This window comes from Ascaphus truei, chromosome 11, assembly GCF_040206685.1.
Source record: "Ascaphus truei isolate aAscTru1 chromosome 11, aAscTru1.hap1, whole genome shotgun sequence".
NCBI classification, from domain to species: Eukaryota; Metazoa; Chordata; class Amphibia; order Anura; family Ascaphidae; genus Ascaphus; species Ascaphus truei.
This window is the reverse complement of record NC_134493.1, coordinates 3,293,088-3,314,155: the sequence shown is the minus strand read 5'-3', so window position 1 is coordinate 3,314,155 and position 21,068 is coordinate 3,293,088. Positions and strand designations below refer to the sequence as shown.

Below are 21,068 nucleotides of genomic sequence, written 5' to 3'. Positions count from 1 at the left end.
TCAGGTCAGGCTCCTCCCCCTCTCCTATGTCCGGCTCCGCCTCCTCCCCCCATACCCTTTGGACCTCGTTCTGGAGAGCATTCTCAGCTGGAACCACGAGCGTTTCCTCCATACGCTCACCCAGCTCTGAGTCTGAATCTGGCAGCTCCTGCTCAGCTGCTGCGTCACCCCTCGTTAAGGCCTCATCAGTGGGAGCCTCAGCAGCTGGTTCCACGGGCGTCGCCTGACTGCTTTCAACTCCATGCCGCTTATCATACTCACTGTCCTCATTAACCCATCCCTCTGGGCGCTCTGCAGTCTCCCTTCTCCTCACAATCTCTGCAAAAGACTTTTTTTTTGTACAAAATCTCGCCATGTGCCCTGTTTCATGACACAAGTCACATGTAGCTGGCTCCCGGCACTGCGCAGCGTGGTGTCCCTCCTTCCTGCATTTGCGACAAAATTCTACATCTTGCTTAGCACAGCCCTCCTGCGTGTGCCCAAACTCCATGCACCTCCTGCAATATTGCGGCTGGCTCCGGTAGTACAAGTACCCCCGGTTTCCTCCAATGTTAAAGGTCCCCGGGGGGTGCGAGACTCCCCCCAATCCCGTTGGGGACATCCTCAGCTTGCACATATATCTGGTCTTTCCATTATAAATGCCAATCCTATTTTTCAGTCTCTGTCCTTTCTTGACAATCTCACAATACCGTGACAGGAACACCATAATATCTTCCTCTGGTGTAAAAGGATTATACGTGTGCACAATTATAGCAACTTCTCCTAATGCAAACAAGGGTACCAGCTCTACACCTCGCATACAGTCCACATCCTTTTCCTCCTTTGCTCTTTCCATCACACCCATACATTGGTCACCTGCTTCAAAAGCCACATCATAAAAGTGCTGTTTCGGAAATTCCTGGATGCAATAAATATCTCCACGTTCAATCTTCAGTGTGTCTTCCAATATCTGATTGTAGAACTCATCCAATCCCAGAAAATTGGGAGCCTTATCCAATCTGAATCTGATGGTGTTTTGAACGAAACTTCCACGATTATCCATTCTGCTTCTCAAAAAAAGGTCTTTCACCCAAACACGATACTTCTAGGCTCCGCTCCTCAAGCACAAGGCTATGCCTGCTCCAGCAGCGCCCCCCGCAGGATCGTGGCTGTATAGTGTACTCCCCTGCCAGGTAAGTATGAGTTGGAATGGCGCTGGGGGGCAACTAGCCCTGTCCCAGGACAAGTGTCACCCTTGTGGAGAGAGCAGCCTGGTCATTGGTGCAGCGGCTACAGCGGCAGCAGCAAGCACCACAGTAGCTGAGGCCTAGTATCTGAGCCAGCACCTGCAGCAAGGATCAGCTTAGGCCATTCCATGCAAACATTTGTGCAGCAGCGAATATTTGTCAAACAACATAGATCGAAGACATCCCCTCCCTAGAAGCAAAGCCCCTCCCCCGCCCATCCGACAAGCACCCAGAGAAGCCAAGCTTCGCCGCAAGGTACTACTTCTTGGTTTTAAAAGGAAGAAGCAATCACTTTGAACACCGCTCAGCTCTGTCATTCCAGCTGGCGGAGAGACCGACAGACAGGGGGACAGACAGACAGGGGGACACCATATTTCTGGGGTGGCTTTCTACATCTTCCCTACCTGCTTGCACTCTCTCTGCTGCTGCTGCTGCTGCTGCTGCTGCTGCTGCTGCTGCTGCTGCTGCAGCATAAAAAGGGAGAGATGCCCAGTCCTGCTGGCAAACTTGACACTTTGCCCCTTACCAGCATGGCTGCTTACATGGCATTTGCATAAATATAGAAGCAAGCTAACACTGTCTGCTGCTCCCTGGATAGAGATAGATAGATAGATAGATAGATAGATAGATAGATAGATAGATAGATAGATATTGTTTTTGCACTGCTCAGCAGATAGTTTGCAATCTGTTGGTTTTAAATGCTGCTCTTTGTTACTTTGGAGCCTAGAAACTCTAGAACGTACTGTATACTCCCTTTGTGATATCATCACATGGGGTGGTCTGGCTACAGAGACCCAGACATACCATGTAGAACTAGGGCGGGGAGGGGGTGAAATAAAAACCCCATATCCTGCAAGGAACGGCCATTTAAAAAAAAAAAAATGAATCCAGATTTGTTTGTAAATGTGCTGCTTTATACAATATTTCAAAAGGCATCAAACATACAATTGTGACTTTGAAATCACCTATACATTGTGTATTGCACTTATCTCAGTATAATAATAGAGAGATTCGTATCTCAAACCAAAAAAAGAAAAGAAAACAATCAGCCAGAGAGGTGGACATTGGAAAGAGAGGGATACATTTTTACTGCTGCTGCTGCTGCTGCTGCTGCTGCTGCTGCTGCTGCTGCTGCTGCTGCTGCTGCTGCTGCTGCTGCTGCTGCTGCTGCTGCTGCTGCTGCTGCTGCTGCTGCTGCTGCTGCTGCTGCTGCAGCGACTCATATTCTACAGTTCTTGGCCCTTTTTGTTTAGAATGTTTTTTTTCATGAATTATATGTGTTTCCGTATTTCCCAATCCACCTGAATTTATTCCTAAATGTCTGCGCAGGTGCCTAATTGTCATTTCTCCCTGTTTGAGATGTTGCTACCTGGCTAGTTGGTTTGCTCCTTTTATGCCACAGTTATTGACCAGGCCCAAAGCCCAAGCAGTGGCAATAGCAGCTTGTCTGAACAAACACCTGTGCTGTGGGTGGTGGTTGTTGTTATTGTTGTTGATTTTTGTTTCTGTTTTTTCTAACAGTCGAAAAACAGGGGAGAGCGCGCACGCAGTCCCCCACTACCAGAAATTGTGCAGTCGAGTTTCCCGCATGTGGGGAAATCGCAGAGGTCAGCTAGCTCCAAGTGCAATGAGCAAGCCTCGCCCTGGGAGAGCCACCTGCAGGATCGTGGCTGTATAGTGTACTCCCCTGCCAGGTAAGTATGAGTTGGAATGGCGCTGGGGGGCAACTAGCCCTGTCCCAGGACAAGTGTCACCCTTGTGGAGAGAGCAGCCTGGTCATTGGTGCAGCGGCTACAGCGGCAGCAGCAAGCACCACAGTAGCTGAGGCCTAGTATCTGAGCCAGCACCTGCAGCAAGGATCAGCTTAGGCCATTCCATGCAAACATTTGTGCAGCAGCGAATATTTGTCAAACAACATAGATCGAAGACATCCCCTCCCTAGAAGCAAAGCCCCTCCCCCGCCCATCCGACAAGCACCCAGAGAAGCCAAGCTTCGCCGCAAGGTACTACTTCTTGGTTTTAAAAGGAAGAAGCAATCACTTTGAACACCGCTCAGCTCTGTCATTCCAGCTGGCGGAGAGACCGACAGACAGGGGGACAGACAGACAGGGGGACACCATATTTCTGGGGTGGCTTTCTACATCTTCCCTACCTGCTTGCACTCTCTCTGCTGCTGCTGCTGCTGCTGCTGCAGCATAAAAAGGGAGAGATGCCCAGTCCTGCTGGCAAACTTGACACTTTGCCCCTTACCAGCATGGCTGCTTACATGGCATTTGCATAAATATAGAAGCAAGCTAACACTGTCTGCTGCTCCCTGGATAGAGATAGATAGATAGATAGATAGATAGATAGATAGATAGATAGATAGATAGATAGATATTGTTTTTGCACTGCTCAGCAGATAGTTTGCAATCTGTTGGTTTTAAATGCTGCTCTTTGTTACTTTGGAGCCTAGAAACTCTAGAACGTACTGTATACTCCCTTTGTGATATCATCACATGGGGTGGTCTGGCTACAGAGACCCAGACATACCATGTAGAACTAGGGCGGGGAGGGGGTGAAATAAAAACCCCATATCCTGCAAGGAACGGCCATTTAAAAAAAAAAAAATGAATCCAGATTTGTTTGTAAATGTGCTGCTTTATACAATATTTCAAAAGGCATCAAACATACAATTGTGACTTTGAAATCACCTATACATTGTGTATTGCACTTATCTCAGTATAATAATAGAGAGATTCGTATCTCAAACCAAAAAAAGAAAAGAAAACAATCAGCCAGAGAGGTGGACATTGGAAAGAGAGGGATACATTTTTGCTGCTGCTGCTGCTGCTGCTGCTGCTGCTGCTGCTGCTGCTGCTGCTGCTGCTGCTGCTGCTGCTGCTGCTGCTGCTGCTGCTGCTGCTGCTGCTGCTGCTGCTGCTGCTGCTGCGACTCATATTCTACAGTTCTTGGCCCTTTTTGTTTAGAATGTTTTTTTTCATGAATTATATGTGTTTCCGTATTTCCCAATCCACCTGAATTTATTCCTAAATGTCTGCGCAGGTGCCTAATTGTCATTTCTCCCTGTTTGAGATGTTGCTACCTGGCTAGTTGGTTTGCTCCTTTTATGCCACAGTTATTGACCAGGCCCAAAGCCCAAGCAGTGGCAATAGCAGCTTGTCTGAACAAACACCTGTGCTGTGGGTGGTGGTTGTTGTTATTGTTGTTGATTTTTGTTTCTGTTTTTTCTAACAGTCGAAAAACAGGGGAGAGCGCGCACGCAGTCCCCCACTACCAGAAATTGTGCAGTCGAGTTTCCCGCATGTGGGGAAATCGCAGAGGTCAGCTAGCTCCAAGTGCAATGAGCAAGCCTCGCCCTGGGAGAGCCACCTGCAGGATCGTGGCTGTATAGTGTACTCCCCTGCCAGGTAAGTATGAGTTGGAATGGCGCTGGGGGGCAACTAGCCCTGTCCCAGGACAAGTGTCACCCTTGTGGAGAGAGCAGCCTGGTCATTGGTGCAGCGGCTACAGCGGCAGCAGCAAGCACCACAGTAGCTGAGGCCTAGTATCTGAGCCAGCACCTGCAGCAAGGATCAGCTTAGGCCATTCCATGCAAACATTTGTGCAGCAGCGAATATTTGTCAAACAACATAGATCGAAGACATCCCCTCCCTAGAAGCAAAGCCCCTCCCCCGCCCATCCGACAAGCACCCAGAGAAGCCAAGCTTCGCCGCAAGGTACTACTTCTTGGTTTTAAAAGGAAGAAGCAATCACTTTGAACACCGCTCAGCTCTGTCATTCCAGCTGGCGGAGAGACCGACAGACAGGGGGACAGACAGACAGGGGGACACCATATTTCTGGGGTGGCTTTCTACATCTTCCCTACCTGCTTGCACTCTCTCTGCTGCTGCTGCTGCTGCTGCTGCTGCTGCTGCTGCTGCTGCTGCAGCATAAAAAGGGAGAGATGCCCAGTCCTGCTGGCAAACTTGACACTTTGCCCCTTACCAGCATGGCTGCTTACATGGCATTTGCATAAATATAGAAGCAAGCTAACACTGTCTGCTGCTCCCTGGATAGAGATAGATAGATAGATAGATAGATAGATAGATAGATAGATAGATAGATAGATAGATAGATAGATATTGTTTTTGCACTGCTCAGCAGATAGTTTGCAATCTGTTGGTTTTAAATGCTGCTCTTTGTTACTTTGGAGCCTAGAAACTCTAGAACGTACTGTATACTCCCTTTGTGATATCATCACATGGGGTGGTCTGGCTACAGAGACCCAGACATACCATGTAGAACTAGGGCGGGGAGGGGGTGAAATAAAAACCCCATATCCTGCAAGGAACGGCCATTTAAAAAAAAAAAAATGAATCCAGATTTGTTTGTAAATGTGCTGCTTTATACAATATTTCAAAAGGCATCAAACATACAATTGTGACTTTGAAATCACCTATACATTGTGTATTGCACTTATCTCAGTATAATAATAGAGAGATTCGTATCTCAAACCAAAAAAAGAAAAGAAAACAATCAGCCAGAGAGGTGGACATTGGAAAGAGAGGGATACATTTTTACTGCTGCTGCTGCTGCTGCTGCTGCTGCTGCTGCTGCTGCTGCTGCTGCTGCTGCTGCTGCTGCTGCTGCTGCTGCTGCTGCTGCTGCTGCTGCTGCTGCTGCTGCTGCTGCTGCTGCTGCTGCAGCGACTCATATTCTACAGTTCTTGGCCCTTTTTGTTTAGAATGTTTTTTTTCATGAATTATATGTGTTTCCGTATTTCCCAATCCACCTGAATTTATTCCTAAATGTCTGCGCAGGTGCCTAATTGTCATTTCTCCCTGTTTGAGATGTTGCTACCTGGCTAGTTGGTTTGCTCCTTTTATGCCACAGTTATTGACCAGGCCCAAAGCCCAAGCAGTGGCAATAGCAGCTTGTCTGAACAAACACCTGTGCTGTGGGTGGTGGTTGTTGTTATTGTTGTTGATTTTTGTTTCTGTTTTTTCTAACAGTCGAAAAACAGGGGAGAGCGCGCACGCAGTCCCCCACTACCAGAAATTGTGCAGTCGAGTTTCCCGCATGTGGGGAAATCGCAGAGGTCAGCTAGCTCCAAGTGCAATGAGCAAGCCTCGCCCTGGGAGAGCCACCTGCAGGATCGTGGCTGTATAGTGTACTCCCCTGCCAGGTAAGTATGAGTTGGAATGGCGCTGGGGGGCAACTAGCCCTGTCCCAGGACAAGTGTCACCCTTGTGGAGAGAGCAGCCTGGTCATTGGTGCAGCGGCTACAGCGGCAGCAGCAAGCACCACAGTAGCTGAGGCCTAGTATCTGAGCCAGCACCTGCAGCAAGGATCAGCTTAGGCCATTCCATGCAAACATTTGTGCAGCAGCGAATATTTGTCAAACAACATAGATCGAAGACATCCCCTCCCTAGAAGCAAAGCCCCTCCCCCGCCCATCCGACAAGCACCCAGAGAAGCCAAGCTTCGCCGCAAGGTACTACTTCTTGGTTTTAAAAGGAAGAAGCAATCACTTTGAACACCGCTCAGCTCTGTCATTCCAGCTGGCGGAGAGACCGACAGACAGGGGGACAGACAGACAGGGGGACACCATATTTCTGGGGTGGCTTTCTACATCTTCCCTACCTGCTTGCACTCTCTCTGCTGCTGCTGCTGCTGCTGCTGCTGCAGCAGCATAAAAAGGGAGAGATGCCCAGTCCTGCTGGCAAACTTGACACTTTGCCCCTTACCAGCATGGCTGCTTACATGGCATTTGCATAAATATAGAAGCAAGCTAACACTGTCTGCTGCTCCCTGGATAGAGATAGATAGATAGATAGATAGATAGATAGATAGATAGATATTGTTTTTGCACTGCTCAGCAGATAGTTTGCAATCTGTTGGTTTTAAATGCTGCTCTTTGTTACTTTGGAGCCTAGAAACTCTAGAACGTACTGTATACTCCCTTTGTGATATCATCACATGGGGTGGTCTGGCTACAGAGACCCAGACATACCATGTAGAACTAGGGCGGGGAGGGGGTGAAATAAAAACCCCATATCCTGCAAGGAACGGCCATTTAAAAAAAAAAAATGAATCCAGATTTGTTTGTAAATGTGCTGCTTTATACAATATTTCAAAAGGCATCAAACATACAATTGTGACTTTGAAATCACCTATACATTGTGTATTGCACTTATCTCAGTATAATAATAGAGAGATTCGTATCTCAAACCAAAAAAAGAAAAGAAAACAATCAGCCAGAGAGGTGGACATTGGAAAGAGAGGGATACATTTTTACTGCTGCTGCTGCTGCTGCTGCTGCTGCTGCTGCTGCTGCTGCTGCTGCTGCTGCTGCTGCTGCTGCTGCTGCTGCTGCTGCTGCTGCTGCTGCTGCTGCTGCTGCTGCTGCTGCTGCTGCTGCTGCTGCTGCTGCTGCTGCTGCGACTCATATTCTACAGTTCTTGGCCCTTTTTGTTTAGAATGTTTTTTTTCATGAATTATATGTGTTTCCGTATTTCCCAATCCACCTGAATTTATTCCTAAATGTCTGCGCAGGTGCCTAATTGTCATTTCTCCCTGTTTGAGATGTTGCTACCTGGCTAGTTGGTTTGCTCCTTTTATGCCACAGTTATTGACCAGGCCCAAAGCCCAAGCAGTGGCAATAGCAGCTTGTCTGAACAAACACCTGTGCTGTGGGTGGTGGTTGTTGTTATTGTTGTTGATTTTTGTTTCTGTTTTTTCTAACAGTCGAAAAACAGGGGAGAGCGCGCACGCAGTCCCCCACTACCAGAAATTGTGCAGTCGAGTTTCCCGCATGTGGGGAAATCGCAGAGGTCAGCTAGCTCCAAGTGCAATGAGCAAGCCTCGCCCTGGGCGAGCCACCTGCAGGATCGTGGCTGTATAGTGTACTCCCCTGCCAGGTAAGTATGAGTTGGAATGGCGCTGGGGGGCAACTAGCCCTGTCCCAGGACAAGTGTCACCCTTGTGGAGAGAGCAGCCTGGTCATTGGTGCAGCGGCTACAGCGGCAGCAGCAAGCACCACAGTAGCTGAGGCCTAGTATCTGAGCCAGCACCTGCAGCAAGGATCAGCTTAGGCCATTCCATGCAAACATTTGTGCAGCAGCGAATATTTGTCAAACAACATAGATCGAAGACATCCCCTCCCTAGAAGCAAAGCCCCTCCCCCGCCCATCCGACAAGCACCCAGAGAAGCCAAGCTTCGCCGCAAGGTACTACTTCTTGGTTTTAAAAGGAAGAAGCAATCACTTTGAACACCGCTCAGCTCTGTCATTCCAGCTGGCGGAGAGACCGACAGACAGGGGGACAGACAGACAGGGGGACACCATATTTCTGGGGTGGCTTTCTACATCTTCCCTACCTGCTTGCACTCTCTCTGCTGCTGCTGCTGCTGCTGCTGCTGCAGCATAAAAAGGGAGAGATGCCCAGTCCTGCTGGCAAACTTGACACTTTGCCCCTTACCAGCATGGCTGCTTACATGGCATTTGCATAAATATAGAAGCAAGCTAACACTGTCTGCTGCTCCCTGGATAGAGATAGATAGATAGATAGATAGATAGATAGATAGATAGATAGATAGATAGATAGATAGATAGATAGATAGATAGATAGATAGATATTGTTTTTGCACTGCTCAGCAGATAGTTTGCAATCTGTTGGTTTTAAATGCTGCTCTTTGTTACTTTGGAGCCTAGAAACTCTAGAACGTACTGTATACTCCCTTTGTGATATCATCACATGGGGTGGTCTGGCTACAGAGACCCAGACATACCATGTAGAACTAGGGCGGGGAGGGGGTGAAATAAAAACCCCATATCCTGCAAGGAACGGCCATTTAAAAAAAAAAAAATGAATCCAGATTTGTTTGTAAATGTGCTGCTTTATACAATATTTCAAAAGGCATCAAACATACAATTGTGACTTTGAAATCACCTATACATTGTGTATTGCACTTATCTCAGTATAATAATAGAGAGATTCGTATCTCAAACCAAAAAAAGAAAAGAAAACAATCAGCCAGAGAGGTGGACATTGGAAAGAGAGGGATACATTTTTACTGCTGCTGCTGCTGCTGCTGCTGCTGCTGCTGCTGCTGCTGCTGCTGCTGCTGCTGCTGCTGCTGCTGCTGCTGCTGCTGCTGCTGCTGCTGCTGCTGCTGCAGCGACTCATATTCTACAGTTCTTGGCCCTTTTTGTTTAGAATGTTTTTTTTCATGAATTATATGTGTTTCCGTATTTCCCAATCCACCTGAATTTATTCCTAAATGTCTGCGCAGGTGCCTAATTGTCATTTCTCCCTGTTTGAGATGTTGCTACCTGGCTAGTTGGTTTGCTCCTTTTATGCCACAGTTATTGACCAGGCCCAAAGCCCAAGCAGTGGCAATAGCAGCTTGTCTGAACAAACACCTGTGCTGTGGGTGGTGGTTGTTGTTATTGTTGTTGATTTTTGTTTCTGTTTTTTCTAACAGTCGAAAAACAGGGGAGAGCGCGCACGCAGTCCCCCACTACCAGAAATTGTGCAGTCGAGTTTCCCGCATGTGGGGAAATCGCAGAGGTCAGCTAGCTCCAAGTGCAATGAGCAAGCCTCGCCCTGGGAGAGCCACCTGCAGGATCGTGGCTGTATAGTGTACTCCCCTGCCAGGTAAGTATGAGTTGGAATGGCGCTGGGGGGCAACTAGCCCTGTCCCAGGACAAGTGTCACCCTTGTGGAGAGAGCAGCCTGGTCATTGGTGCAGCGGCTACAGCGGCAGCAGCAAGCACCACAGTAGCTGAGGCCTAGTATCTGAGCCAGCACCTGCAGCAAGGATCAGCTTAGGCCATTCCATGCAAACATTTGTGCAGCAGCGAATATTTGTCAAACAACATAGATCGAAGACATCCCCTCCCTAGAAGCAAAGCCCCTCCCCCGCCCATCCGACAAGCACCCAGAGAAGCCAAGCTTCGCCGCAAGGTACTACTTCTTGGTTTTAAAAGGAAGAAGCAATCACTTTGAACACCGCTCAGCTCTGTCATTCCAGCTGGCGGAGAGACCGACAGACAGGGGGACAGACAGACAGGGGGACACCATATTTCTGGGGTGGCTTTCTACATCTTCCCTACCTGCTTGCACTCTCTCTGCTGCTGCTGCTGCTGCTGCTGCTGCAGCAGCATAAAAAGGGAGAGATGCCCAGTCCTGCTGGCAAACTTGACACTTTGCCCCTTACCAGCATGGCTGCTTACTGCACCGACACACTTTATTCGAGCAAATACCCGGTATGTACCTGGCAGATACCTGGAATGCGCCGCTCCTCACCTCTGACAAGCCCCGTTGCATTTGCCTTCCCAGCCTGGGTTCATGCCTGGCTGATGGGCGGCTGATCTGTTAAATGAGGATGATTAGGATTTAATAGGCTGCAATGCTTCGGGTGTCTACCAGATGGCATAAATTCATGAATTGTAATGCAGTGTATATATATATACTGTGCAGTATTGCAGCCAGCGGGAATAAAATGCTTCAATCCCTGCCTGAATAATAACTCAATGTACTCGGGCAGAAAACAGTCACAAACCTCAATACACCCGGGTATACCCGAATTCGTGGGACTAGCCAAGCTCGAATAAAGTGTGTCGCCAGTGTACATGGCATTTGCATAAATATAGAAGCAAGCTAACACTGTCTGCTGCTCCCTGGATAGAGATAGATAGATAGATAGATAGATAGATAGATAGATAGATAGATATTGTTTTTGCACTGCTCAGCAGATAGTTTGCAATCTGTTGGTTTTAAATGCTGCTCTTTGTTACTTTGGAGCCTAGAAACTCTAGAACGTACTGTATACTCCCTTTGTGATATCATCACATGGGGTGGTCTGGCTACAGAGACCCAGACATACCATGTAGAACTAGGGCGGGGAGGGGGTGAAATAAAAACCCCATATCCTGCAAGGAACGGCCATTTAAAAAAAAAAAATGAATCCAGATTTGTTTGTAAATGTGCTGCTTTATACAATATTTCAAAAGGCATCAAACATACAATTGTGACTTTGAAATCACCTATACATTGTGTATTGCACTTATCTCAGTATAATAATAGAGAGATTCGTATCTCAAACCAAAAAAAGAAAAGAAAACAATCAGCCAGAGAGGTGGACATTGGAAAGAGAGGGATACATTTTTACTGCTGCTGCTGCTGCTGCTGCTGCTGCTGCTGCTGCTGCTGCTGCTGCTGCTGCTGCTGCTGCTGCTGCTGCTGCTGCTGCTGCTGCTGCTGCTGCTGCTGCTGCTGCTGCTGCTGCAGCGACTCATATTCTACAGTTCTTGGCCCTTTTTGTTTAGAATGTTTTTTTTCATGAATTATATGTGTTTCCGTATTTCCCAATCCACCTGAATTTATTCCTAAATGTCTGCGCAGGTGCCTAATTGTCATTTCTCCCTGTTTGAGATGTTGCTACCTGGCTAGTTGGTTTGCTCCTTTTATGCCACAGTTATTGACCAGGCCCAAAGCCCAAGCAGTGGCAATAGCAGCTTGTCTGAACAAACACCTGTGCTGTGGGTGGTGGTTGTTGTTATTGTTGTTGATTTTTGTTTCTGTTTTTTCTAACAGTCGAAAAACAGGGGAGAGCGCGCACGCAGTCCCCCACTACCAGAAATTGTGCAGTCGAGTTTCCCGCATGTGGGGAAATCGCAGAGGTCAGCTAGCTCCAAGTGCAATGAGCAAGCCTCGCCCTGGGCGAGCCACCTGCAGGATCGTGGCTGTATAGTGTACTCCCCTGCCAGGTAAGTATGAGTTGGAATGGCGCTGGGGGGCAACTAGCCCTGTCCCAGGACAAGTGTCACCCTTGTGGAGAGAGCAGCCTGGTCATTGGTGCAGCGGCTACAGCGGCAGCAGCAAGCACCACAGTAGCTGAGGCCTAGTATCTGAGCCAGCACCTGCAGCAAGGATCAGCTTAGGCCATTCCATGCAAACATTTGTGCAGCAGCGAATATTTGTCAAACAACATAGATCGAAGACATCCCCTCCCTAGAAGCAAAGCCCCTCCCCCGCCCATCCGACAAGCACCCAGAGAAGCCAAGCTTCGCCGCAAGGTACTACTTCTTGGTTTTAAAAGGAAGAAGCAATCACTTTGAACACCGCTCAGCTCTGTCATTCCAGCTGGCGGAGAGACCGACAGACAGGGGGACAGACAGACAGGGGGACACCATATTTCTGGGGTGGCTTTCTACATCTTCCCTACCTGCTTGCACTCTCTCTGCTGCTGCTGCTGCTGCTGCTGCAGCATAAAAAGGGAGAGATGCCCAGTCCTGCTGGCAAACTTGACACTTTGCCCCTTACCAGCATGGCTGCTTACATGGCATTTGCATAAATATAGAAGCAAGCTAACACTGTCTGCTGCTCCCTGGATAGAGATAGATAGATAGATAGATAGATAGATAGATAGATAGATAGATAGATAGATAGATAGATAGATAGATATTGTTTTTGCACTGCTCAGCAGATAGTTTGCAATCTGTTGGTTTTAAATGCTGCTCTTTGTTACTTTGGAGCCTAGAAACTCTAGAACGTACTGTATACTCCCTTTGTGATATCATCACATGGGGTGGTCTGGCTACAGAGACCCAGACATACCATGTAGAACTAGGGCGGGGAGGGGGTGAAATAAAAACCCCATATCCTGCAAGGAACGGCCATTTAAAAAAAAAAAAATGAATCCAGATTTGTTTGTAAATGTGCTGCTTTATACAATATTTCAAAAGGCATCAAACATACAATTGTGACTTTGAAATCACCTATACATTGTGTATTGCACTTATCTCAGTATAATAATAGAGAGATTCGTATCTCAAACCAAAAAAAGAAAAGAAAACAATCAGCCAGAGAGGTGGACATTGGAAAGAGAGGGATACATTTTTACTGCTGCTGCTGCTGCTGCTGCTGCTGCTGCTGCTGCTGCTGCTGCTGCTGCTGCTGCTGCTGCTGCTGCAGCGACTCATATTCTACAGTTCTTGGCCCTTTTTGTTTAGAATGTTTTTTTTCATGAATTATATGTGTTTCCGTATTTCCCAATCCACCTGAATTTATTCCTAAATGTCTGCGCAGGTGCCTAATTGTCATTTCTCCCTGTTTGAGATGTTGCTACCTGGCTAGTTGGTTTGCTCCTTTTATGCCACAGTTATTGACCAGGCCCAAAGCCCAAGCAGTGGCAATAGCAGCTTGTCTGAACAAACACCTGTGCTGTGGGTGGTGGTTGTTGTTATTGTTGTTGATTTTTGTTTCTGTTTTTTCTAACAGTCGAAAAACAGGGGAGAGCGCGCACGCAGTCCCCCACTACCAGAAATTGTGCAGTCGAGTTTCCCGCATGTGGGGAAATCGCAGAGGTCAGCTAGCTCCAAGTGCAATGAGCAAGCCTCGCCCTGGGCGAGCCACCTGCAGGATCGTGGCTGTATAGTGTACTCCCCTGCCAGGTAAGTATGAGTTGGAATGGCGCTGGGGGGCAACTAGCCCTGTCCCAGGACAAGTGTCACCCTTGTGGAGAGAGCAGCCTGGTCATTGGTGCAGCGGCTACAGCGGCAGCAGCAAGCACCACAGTAGCTGAGGCCTAGTATCTGAGCCAGCACCTGCAGCAAGGATCAGCTTAGGCCATTCCATGCAAACATTTGTGCAGCAGCGAATATTTGTCAAACAACATAGATCGAAGACATCCCCTCCCTAGAAGCAAAGCCCCTCCCCCGCCCATCCGACAAGCACCCAGAGAAGCCAAGCTTCGCCGCAAGGTACTACTTCTTGGTTTTAAAAGGAAGAAGCAATCACTTTGAACACCGCTCAGCTCTGTCATTCCAGCTGGCGGAGAGACCGACAGACAGGGGGACAGACAGACAGGGGGACACCATATTTCTGGGGTGGCTTTCTACATCTTCCCTACCTGCTTGCACTCTCTCTGCTGCTGCTGCTGCTGCTGCTGCAGCATAAAAAGGGAGAGATGCCCAGTCCTGCTGGCAAACTTGACACTTTGCCCCTTACCAGCATGGCTGCTTACATGGCATTTGCATAAATATAGAAGCAAGCTAACACTGTCTGCTGCTCCCTGGATAGAGATAGATAGATAGATAGATAGATAGATAGATAGATAGATAGATAGATAGATAGATAGATAGATATTGTTTTTGCACTGCTCAGCAGATAGTTTGCAATCTGTTGGTTTTAAATGCTGCTCTTTGTTACTTTGGAGCCTAGAAACTCTAGAACGTACTGTATACTCCCTTTGTGATATCATCACATGGGGTGGTCTGGCTACAGAGACCCAGACATACCATGTAGAACTAGGGCGGGGAGGGGGTGAAATAAAAACCCCATATCCTGCAAGGAACGGCCATTTAAAAAAAAAAAAATGAATCCAGATTTGTTTGTAAATGTGCTGCTTTATACAATATTTCAAAAGGCATCAAACATACAATTGTGACTTTGAAATCACCTATACATTGTGTATTGCACTTATCTCAGTATAATAATAGAGAGATTCGTATCTCAAACCAAAAAAAGAAAAGAAAACAATCAGCCAGAGAGGTGGACATTGGAAAGAGAGGGATACATTTTTACTGCTGCTGCTGCTGCTGCTGCTGCTGCTGCTGCTGCTGCTGCTGCTGCTGCTGCTGCTGCTGCTGCTGCTGCTGCTGCTGCTGCTGCAGCGACTCATATTCTACAGTTCTTGGCCCTTTTTGTTTAGAATGTTTTTTTTCATGAATTATATGTGTTTCCGTATTTCCCAATCCACCTGAATTTATTCCTAAATGTCTGCGCAGGTGCCTAATTGTCATTTCTCCCTGTTTGAGATGTTGCTACCTGGCTAGTTGGTTTGCTCCTTTTATGCCACAGTTATTGACCAGGCCCAAAGCCCAAGCAGTGGCAATAGCAGCTTGTCTGAACAAACACCTGTGCTGTGGGTGGTGGTTGTTGTTATTGTTGTTGATTTTTGTTTCTGTTTTTTCTAACAGTCGAAAAACAGGGGAGAGCGCGCACGCAGTCCCCCACTACCAGAAATTGTGCAGTCGAGTTTCCCGCATGTGGGGAAATCGCAGAGGTCAGCTAGCTCCAAGTGCAATGAGCAAGCCTCGCCCTGGGCGAGCCACCTGCAGGATCGTGGCTGTATAGTGTACTCCCCTGCCAGGTAAGTATGAGTTGGAATGGCGCTGGGGGGCAACTAGCCCTGTCCCAGGACAAGTGTCACCCTTGTGGAGAGAGCAGCCTGGTCATTGGTGCAGCGGCTACAGCGGCAGCAGCAAGCACCACAGTAGCTGAGGCCTAGTATCTGAGCCAGCACCTGCAGCAAGGATCAGCTTAGGCCATTCCATGCAAACATTTGTGCAGCAGCGAATATTTGTCAAACAACATAGATCGAAGACATCCCCTCCCTAGAAGCAAAGCCCCTCCCCCGCCCATCCGACAAGCACCCAGAGAAGCCAAGCTTCGCCGCAAGGTACTACTTCTTGGTTTTAAAAGGAAGAAGCAATCACTTTGAACACCGCTCAGCTCTGTCATTCCAGCTGGCGGAGAGACCGACAGACAGGGGGACAGACAGACAGGGGGACACCATATTTCTGGGGTGGCTTTCTACATCTTCCCTACCTGCTTGCACTCTCTCTGCTGCTGCTGCTGCTGCTGCAGCATAAAAAGGGAGAGATGCCCAGTCCTGCTGGCAAACTTGACACTTTGCCCCTTACCAGCATGGCTGCTTACATGGCATTTGCATAAATATAGAAGCAAGCTAACACTGTCTGCTGCTCCCTGGATAGAGATAGATAGATAGATAGATAGATAGATAGATAGATAGATAGATAGATAGATAGATAGATAGATATTGTTTTTGCACTGCTCAGCAGATAGTTTGCAATCTGTTGGTTTTAAATGCTGCTCTTTGTTACTTTGGAGCCTAGAAACTCTAGAACGTACTGTATACTCCCTTTGTGATATCATCACATGGGGTGGTCTGGCTACAGAGACCCAGACATACCATGTAGAACTAGGGCGGGGAGGGGGTGAAATAAAAACCCCATATCCTGCAAGGAACGGCCATTTAAAAAAAAAAAAATGAATCCAGATTTGTTTGTAAATGTGCTGCTTTATACAATATTTCAAAAGGCATCAAACATACAATTGTGACTTTGAAATCACCTATACATTGTGTATTGCACTTATCTCAGTATAATAATAGAGAGATTCGTATCTCAAACCAAAAAAAGAAAAGAAAACAATCAGCCAGAGAGGTGGACATTGGAAAGAGAGGGATACATTTTTACTGCTGCTGCTGCTGCTGCTGCTGCTGCTGCTGCTGCTGCTGCTGCTGCTGCTGCTGCTGCTGCTGCTGCTGCTGCTGCAGCGACTCATATTCTACAGTTCTTGGCCCTTTTTGTTTAGAATGTTTTTTTTCATGAATTATATGTGTTTCCGTATTTCCCAATCCACCTGAATTTATTCCTAAATGTCTGCGCAGGTGCCTAATTGTCATTTCTCCCTGTTTGAGATGTTGCTACCTGGCTAGTTGGTTTGCTCCTTTTATGCCACAGTTATTGACCAGGCCCAAAGCCCAAGCAGTGGCAATAGCAGCTTGTCTGAACAAACACCTGTGCTGTGGGTGGTGGTTGTTGTTATTGTTGTTGATTTTTGTTTCTGTTTTTTCTAACAGTCGAAAAACAGGGGAGAGCGCGCACGCAGTCCCCCACTACCAGAAATTGTGCAGTCGAGTTTCCCGCATGTGGGGAAATCGCAGAGGTCAGCTAGCTCCAAGTGCAATGAGCAAGCCTCGCCCTGGGCGAGCCACCTGCAGGATCGTGGCTGTATAGTGTACTCCCCTGCCAGGTAAGTATGAGTTGGAATGGCGCTGGGGGGCAACTAGCCCTGTCCCAGGACAAGTGTCACCCTTGTGGAGAGAGCAGCCTGGTCATTGGTGCAGCGGCTACAGCGGCAGCAGCAAGCACCACAGTAGCTGAGGCCTAGTATCTGAGCCAGCACCTGCAGCAAGGATCAGCTTAGGCCATTCCATGCAAACATTTGTGCAGCAGCGAATATTTGTCAAACAACATAGATCGAAGACATCCCCTCCCTAGAAGCAAAGCCCCTCCCCCGCCCATCCGACAAGCACCCAGAGAAGCCAAGCTTCGCCGCAAGGTACTACTTCTTGGTTTTAAAAGGAAGAAGCAATCACTTTGAACACCGCTCAGCTCTGTCATTCCAGCTGGCGGAGAGACCGACAGACAGGGGGACAGACAGACAGGGGGACACCATATTTCTGGGGTGGCTTTCTACATCTTCCCTACCTGCTTGCACTCTCTCTGCTGCTGCTGCTGCTGCTGCTGCAGCATAAAAAGGGAGAGATGCCCAGTCCTGCTGGCAAACTTGACACTTTGCCCCTTACCAGCATGGCTGCTTACATGGCATTTGCATAAATATAGAAGCAAGCTAACACTGTCTGCTGCTCCCTGGATAGAGATAGATAGATAGATAGATAGATAGATAGATAGATAGATAGATAGATAGATAGATATTGTTTTTGCACTGCTCAGCAGATAGTTTGCAATCTGTTGGTTTTAAATGCTGCTCTTTGTTACTTTGGAGCCTAGAAACTCTAGAACGTACTGTATACTCCCTTTGTGATATCATCACATGGGGTGGTCTGGCTACAGAGACCCAGACATACCATGTAGAACTAGGGCGGGGAGGGGGTGAAATAAAAACCCCATATCCTGCAAGGAACGGCCATTTAAAAAAAAAAAAATGAATCCAGATTTGTTTGTAAATGTGCTGCTTTATACAATATTTCAAAAGGCATCAAACATACAATTGTGACTTTGAAATCACCTATACATTGTGTATTGCACTTATCTCAGTATAATAATAGAGAGATTCGTATCTCAAACCAAAAAAAGAAAAGAAAACAATCAGCCAGAGAGGTGGACATTGGAAAGAGAGGGATACATTTTTACTGCTGCTGCTGCTGCTGCTGCTGCTGCTGCTGCTGCTGCTGCTGCTGCTGCTGCTGCTGCTGCTGCTGCTGCAGCGACTCATATTCTACAGTTCTTGGCCCTTTTTGTTTAGAATGTTTTTTTTCATGAATTATATGTGTTTCCGTATTTCCCAATCCACCTGAATTTATTCCTAAATGTCTGCGCAGGTGCCTAATTGTCATTTCTCCCTGTTTGAGATGTTGCTACCTGGCTAGTTGGTTTGCTCCTTTTATGCCACAGTTATTGACCAGGCCCAAAGCCCAAGCAGTGGCAATAGCAGCTTGTCTGAACAAACACCTGTGCTGTGGGTGGTGGTTGTTGTTATTGTTGTTGATTTTTGTTTCTGTTTTTTCTAACAGTCGAAAAACAGGGGAGAGCGCGCACGCAGTCCCCCACTACCAGAAATTGTGCAGTCGAGTTTCCCGCATGTGGGGAAATCGCAGAGGTCAGCTAGCTCCAAGTGCAATGAGCAAGCCTCGCCCTGGGCGAGCCACCTGCAGGATCGTGGCTGTATAGTGTACTCCCCTGCCAGGTAAGTATGAGTTGGAATGGCGCTGGGGGGCAACTAGCCCTGTCCCAGGACAAGTGTCACCCTTGTGGAGAGAGCAGCCTGGTCATTGGTGCAGCGGCTACAGCGGCAGCAGCAAGCACCACAGTAGCTGAGGCCTAGTATCTGAGCCAGCACCTGCAGCAAGGATCAGCTTAGGCCATTCCATGCAAACATTTGTGCAGCAGCGAATATTTGTCAAACAACATAGATCGAAGACATCCCCTCCCTAGAAGCAAAGCCCCTCCCCCGCCCATCCGACAAGCACCCAGAGAAGCCAAGCTTCGCCGCAAGGTACTACTTCTTGGTTTTAAAAGGAAGAAGCAATCACTTTGAACACCGCTCAGCTCTGTCATTCCAGCTGGCGGAGAGACCGACAGACAGGGGGACAGACAGACAGGGGGACACCATATTTCTGGGGTGGCTTTCTACATCTTCCCTACCTGCTTGCACTCTCTCTGCTGCTGCTGCTGCTGCTGCTGCAGCATAAAAAGGGAGAGATGCCCAGTCCTGCTGGCAAACTTGACACTTTGCCCCTTACCAGCATGGCTGCTTACATGGCATTTGCATAAATATAGAAGCAAGCTAACACTGTCTGCTGCTCCCTGGATAGAGATAGATAGATAGATAGATAGATAGATAGATAGATAGATAGATAGATAGATAGATAGATATTGTTTTTGCACTGCTCAGCAGATAGTTTGCAATCTGTTGGTTTTAAATGCTGCTCTTTGTTACTTTGGAGCCTAGAAACTCTAGAACGTACTGTATACTCCCTTTGTGATATCATCACATGGGGTGGTCTGGCTACAGAGACCCAGACATACCATGTAGAACTAGGGCGGGGAGGGGGTGAAATAAAAACCCCATATCCTGCAAGGAACGGCCATTTAAAAAAAAAAAAATGAATCCAGATTTGTTTGTAAATGTGCTGCTTTATACAATATTTCAAAAGGCATCAAACATACAATTGTGACTTTGAAATCACCTATACATTGTGTATTGCACTTATCTCAGTATAATAATAGAGAGATTCGTATCTCAAACCAAAAAAAGAAAAGAAAACAATCAGCCAGAGAGGTGGACATTGGAAAGAGAGGGATACATTTTTACTGCTGCTGCTGCTGCTGCTGCTGCTGCTGCTGCTGCTGCTGCTGCTGCTGCTGCTGCTGCTGCTGCTGCTGCTGCTGCTGCAGCGACTCATATTCTACAGTTCTTGGCCCTTTTTGTTTAGAATGTTTTTTTTCATGAATTATATGTGTTTCCGTATTTCCCAATCCACCTGAATTTATTCCTAAATGTCTGCGCAGGTGCCTAATTGTCATTTCTCCCTGTTTGAGATGTTGCTACCTGGCTAGTTGGTTTGCTCCTTTTATGCCACAGTTATTGACCAGGCCCAAAGCCCAAGCAGTGGCAATAGCAGCTTGTCTGAACAAACACCTGTGCTGTGGGTGGTGGTTGTTGTTATTGTTGTTGATTTTTGTTTCTGTTTTTTCTAACAGTCGAAAAACAGGGGAGAGCGCGCACGCAGTCCCCCACTACCAGAAATTGTGCAGTCGAGTTTCCCGCATGTGGGGAAATCGCAGAGGTCAGCTAGCTCCAAGTGCAATGAGCAAGCCTCGCCCTGGGCGAGCCACCTGCAGGATCGTGGCTGTATAGTGTACTCCCCTGCCAGGTAAGTATGAGTTGGAATGGCGCTGGGGGGCAACTAGCCCTGTCCCAGGACAAGTGTCACCCTTGTGGAGAGAGCAGCCTGGTCATTGGTGCAGCGGCTACAGCGGCAGCAGCAAGCACCACAGTAGCTGAGGCCTAGTATCTGAGCCAGCACCTGCAGCAAGGATCAGCTTAGGCCATTCCATGCAAACATTTGTGCAGCAGCGAATATTTGTCAAACAACATAGATCGAAGACATCCCCTCCCTAGAAGCAAAGCCCCTCCCCCGCCCATCCGACAAGCACCCAGAGAAGCCAAGCTTCGCCGCAAGGTACTACTTCTTGGTTTTAAAAGGAAGAAGCAATCACTTTGAACACCGCTCAGCTCTGTCATTCCAGCTGGCGGAGAGACCGACAGACAGGGGGACAGACAGACAGGGGGACACCATATTTCTGGGGTGGCTTTCTACATCTTCCCTACCTGCTTGCACTCTCTCTGCTGCTGCTGCTGCTGCTGCTGCAGCATAAAAAGGGAGAGATGCCCAGTCCTGCTGGCAAACTTGACACTTTGCCCCTTACCAGCATGGCTGCTTACATGGCATTTGCATAAATATAGAAGCAAGCTAACACTGTCTGCTGCTCCCTGGATAGAGATAGATAGATAGATAGA

General features: G+C 47.7%; 11 pseudogenes; all 11 read right to left on the bottom strand.

Moving 5' to 3' along the window:
* Positions 1-2,755: 2,755 nt before the first annotated feature.
* Positions 2,756-2,928, bottom strand: LOC142463675 (U1 spliceosomal RNA; annotated as a pseudogene).
* Positions 2,929-4,471: 1,543 nt separating this feature from the next.
* LOC142463674 (U1 spliceosomal RNA) lies at positions 4,472-4,644 on the bottom strand (annotated as a pseudogene).
* Positions 4,645-6,228: 1,584 nt separating this feature from the next.
* On the bottom strand, positions 6,229-6,401 carry LOC142463672 (U1 spliceosomal RNA; annotated as a pseudogene).
* A 1,562-nt stretch (positions 6,402-7,963) lies between these two features.
* LOC142463711 (U1 spliceosomal RNA) lies at positions 7,964-8,136 on the bottom strand (annotated as a pseudogene).
* Positions 8,137-9,701: 1,565 nt separating this feature from the next.
* Positions 9,702-9,874, bottom strand: LOC142463671 (U1 spliceosomal RNA; annotated as a pseudogene).
* Positions 9,875-11,815: 1,941 nt separating this feature from the next.
* LOC142463709 (U1 spliceosomal RNA) lies at positions 11,816-11,988 on the bottom strand (annotated as a pseudogene).
* A 1,513-nt stretch (positions 11,989-13,501) lies between these two features.
* On the bottom strand, positions 13,502-13,674 carry LOC142463708 (U1 spliceosomal RNA; annotated as a pseudogene).
* A 1,527-nt stretch (positions 13,675-15,201) lies between these two features.
* LOC142463707 (U1 spliceosomal RNA) lies at positions 15,202-15,374 on the bottom strand (annotated as a pseudogene).
* Positions 15,375-16,889: 1,515 nt separating this feature from the next.
* Positions 16,890-17,062, bottom strand: LOC142463705 (U1 spliceosomal RNA; annotated as a pseudogene).
* Positions 17,063-18,566: 1,504 nt separating this feature from the next.
* On the bottom strand, positions 18,567-18,739 carry LOC142463704 (U1 spliceosomal RNA; annotated as a pseudogene).
* Positions 18,740-20,256: 1,517 nt separating this feature from the next.
* LOC142463703 (U1 spliceosomal RNA) lies at positions 20,257-20,429 on the bottom strand (annotated as a pseudogene).
* Positions 20,430-21,068: the final 639 nt, after the last annotated feature.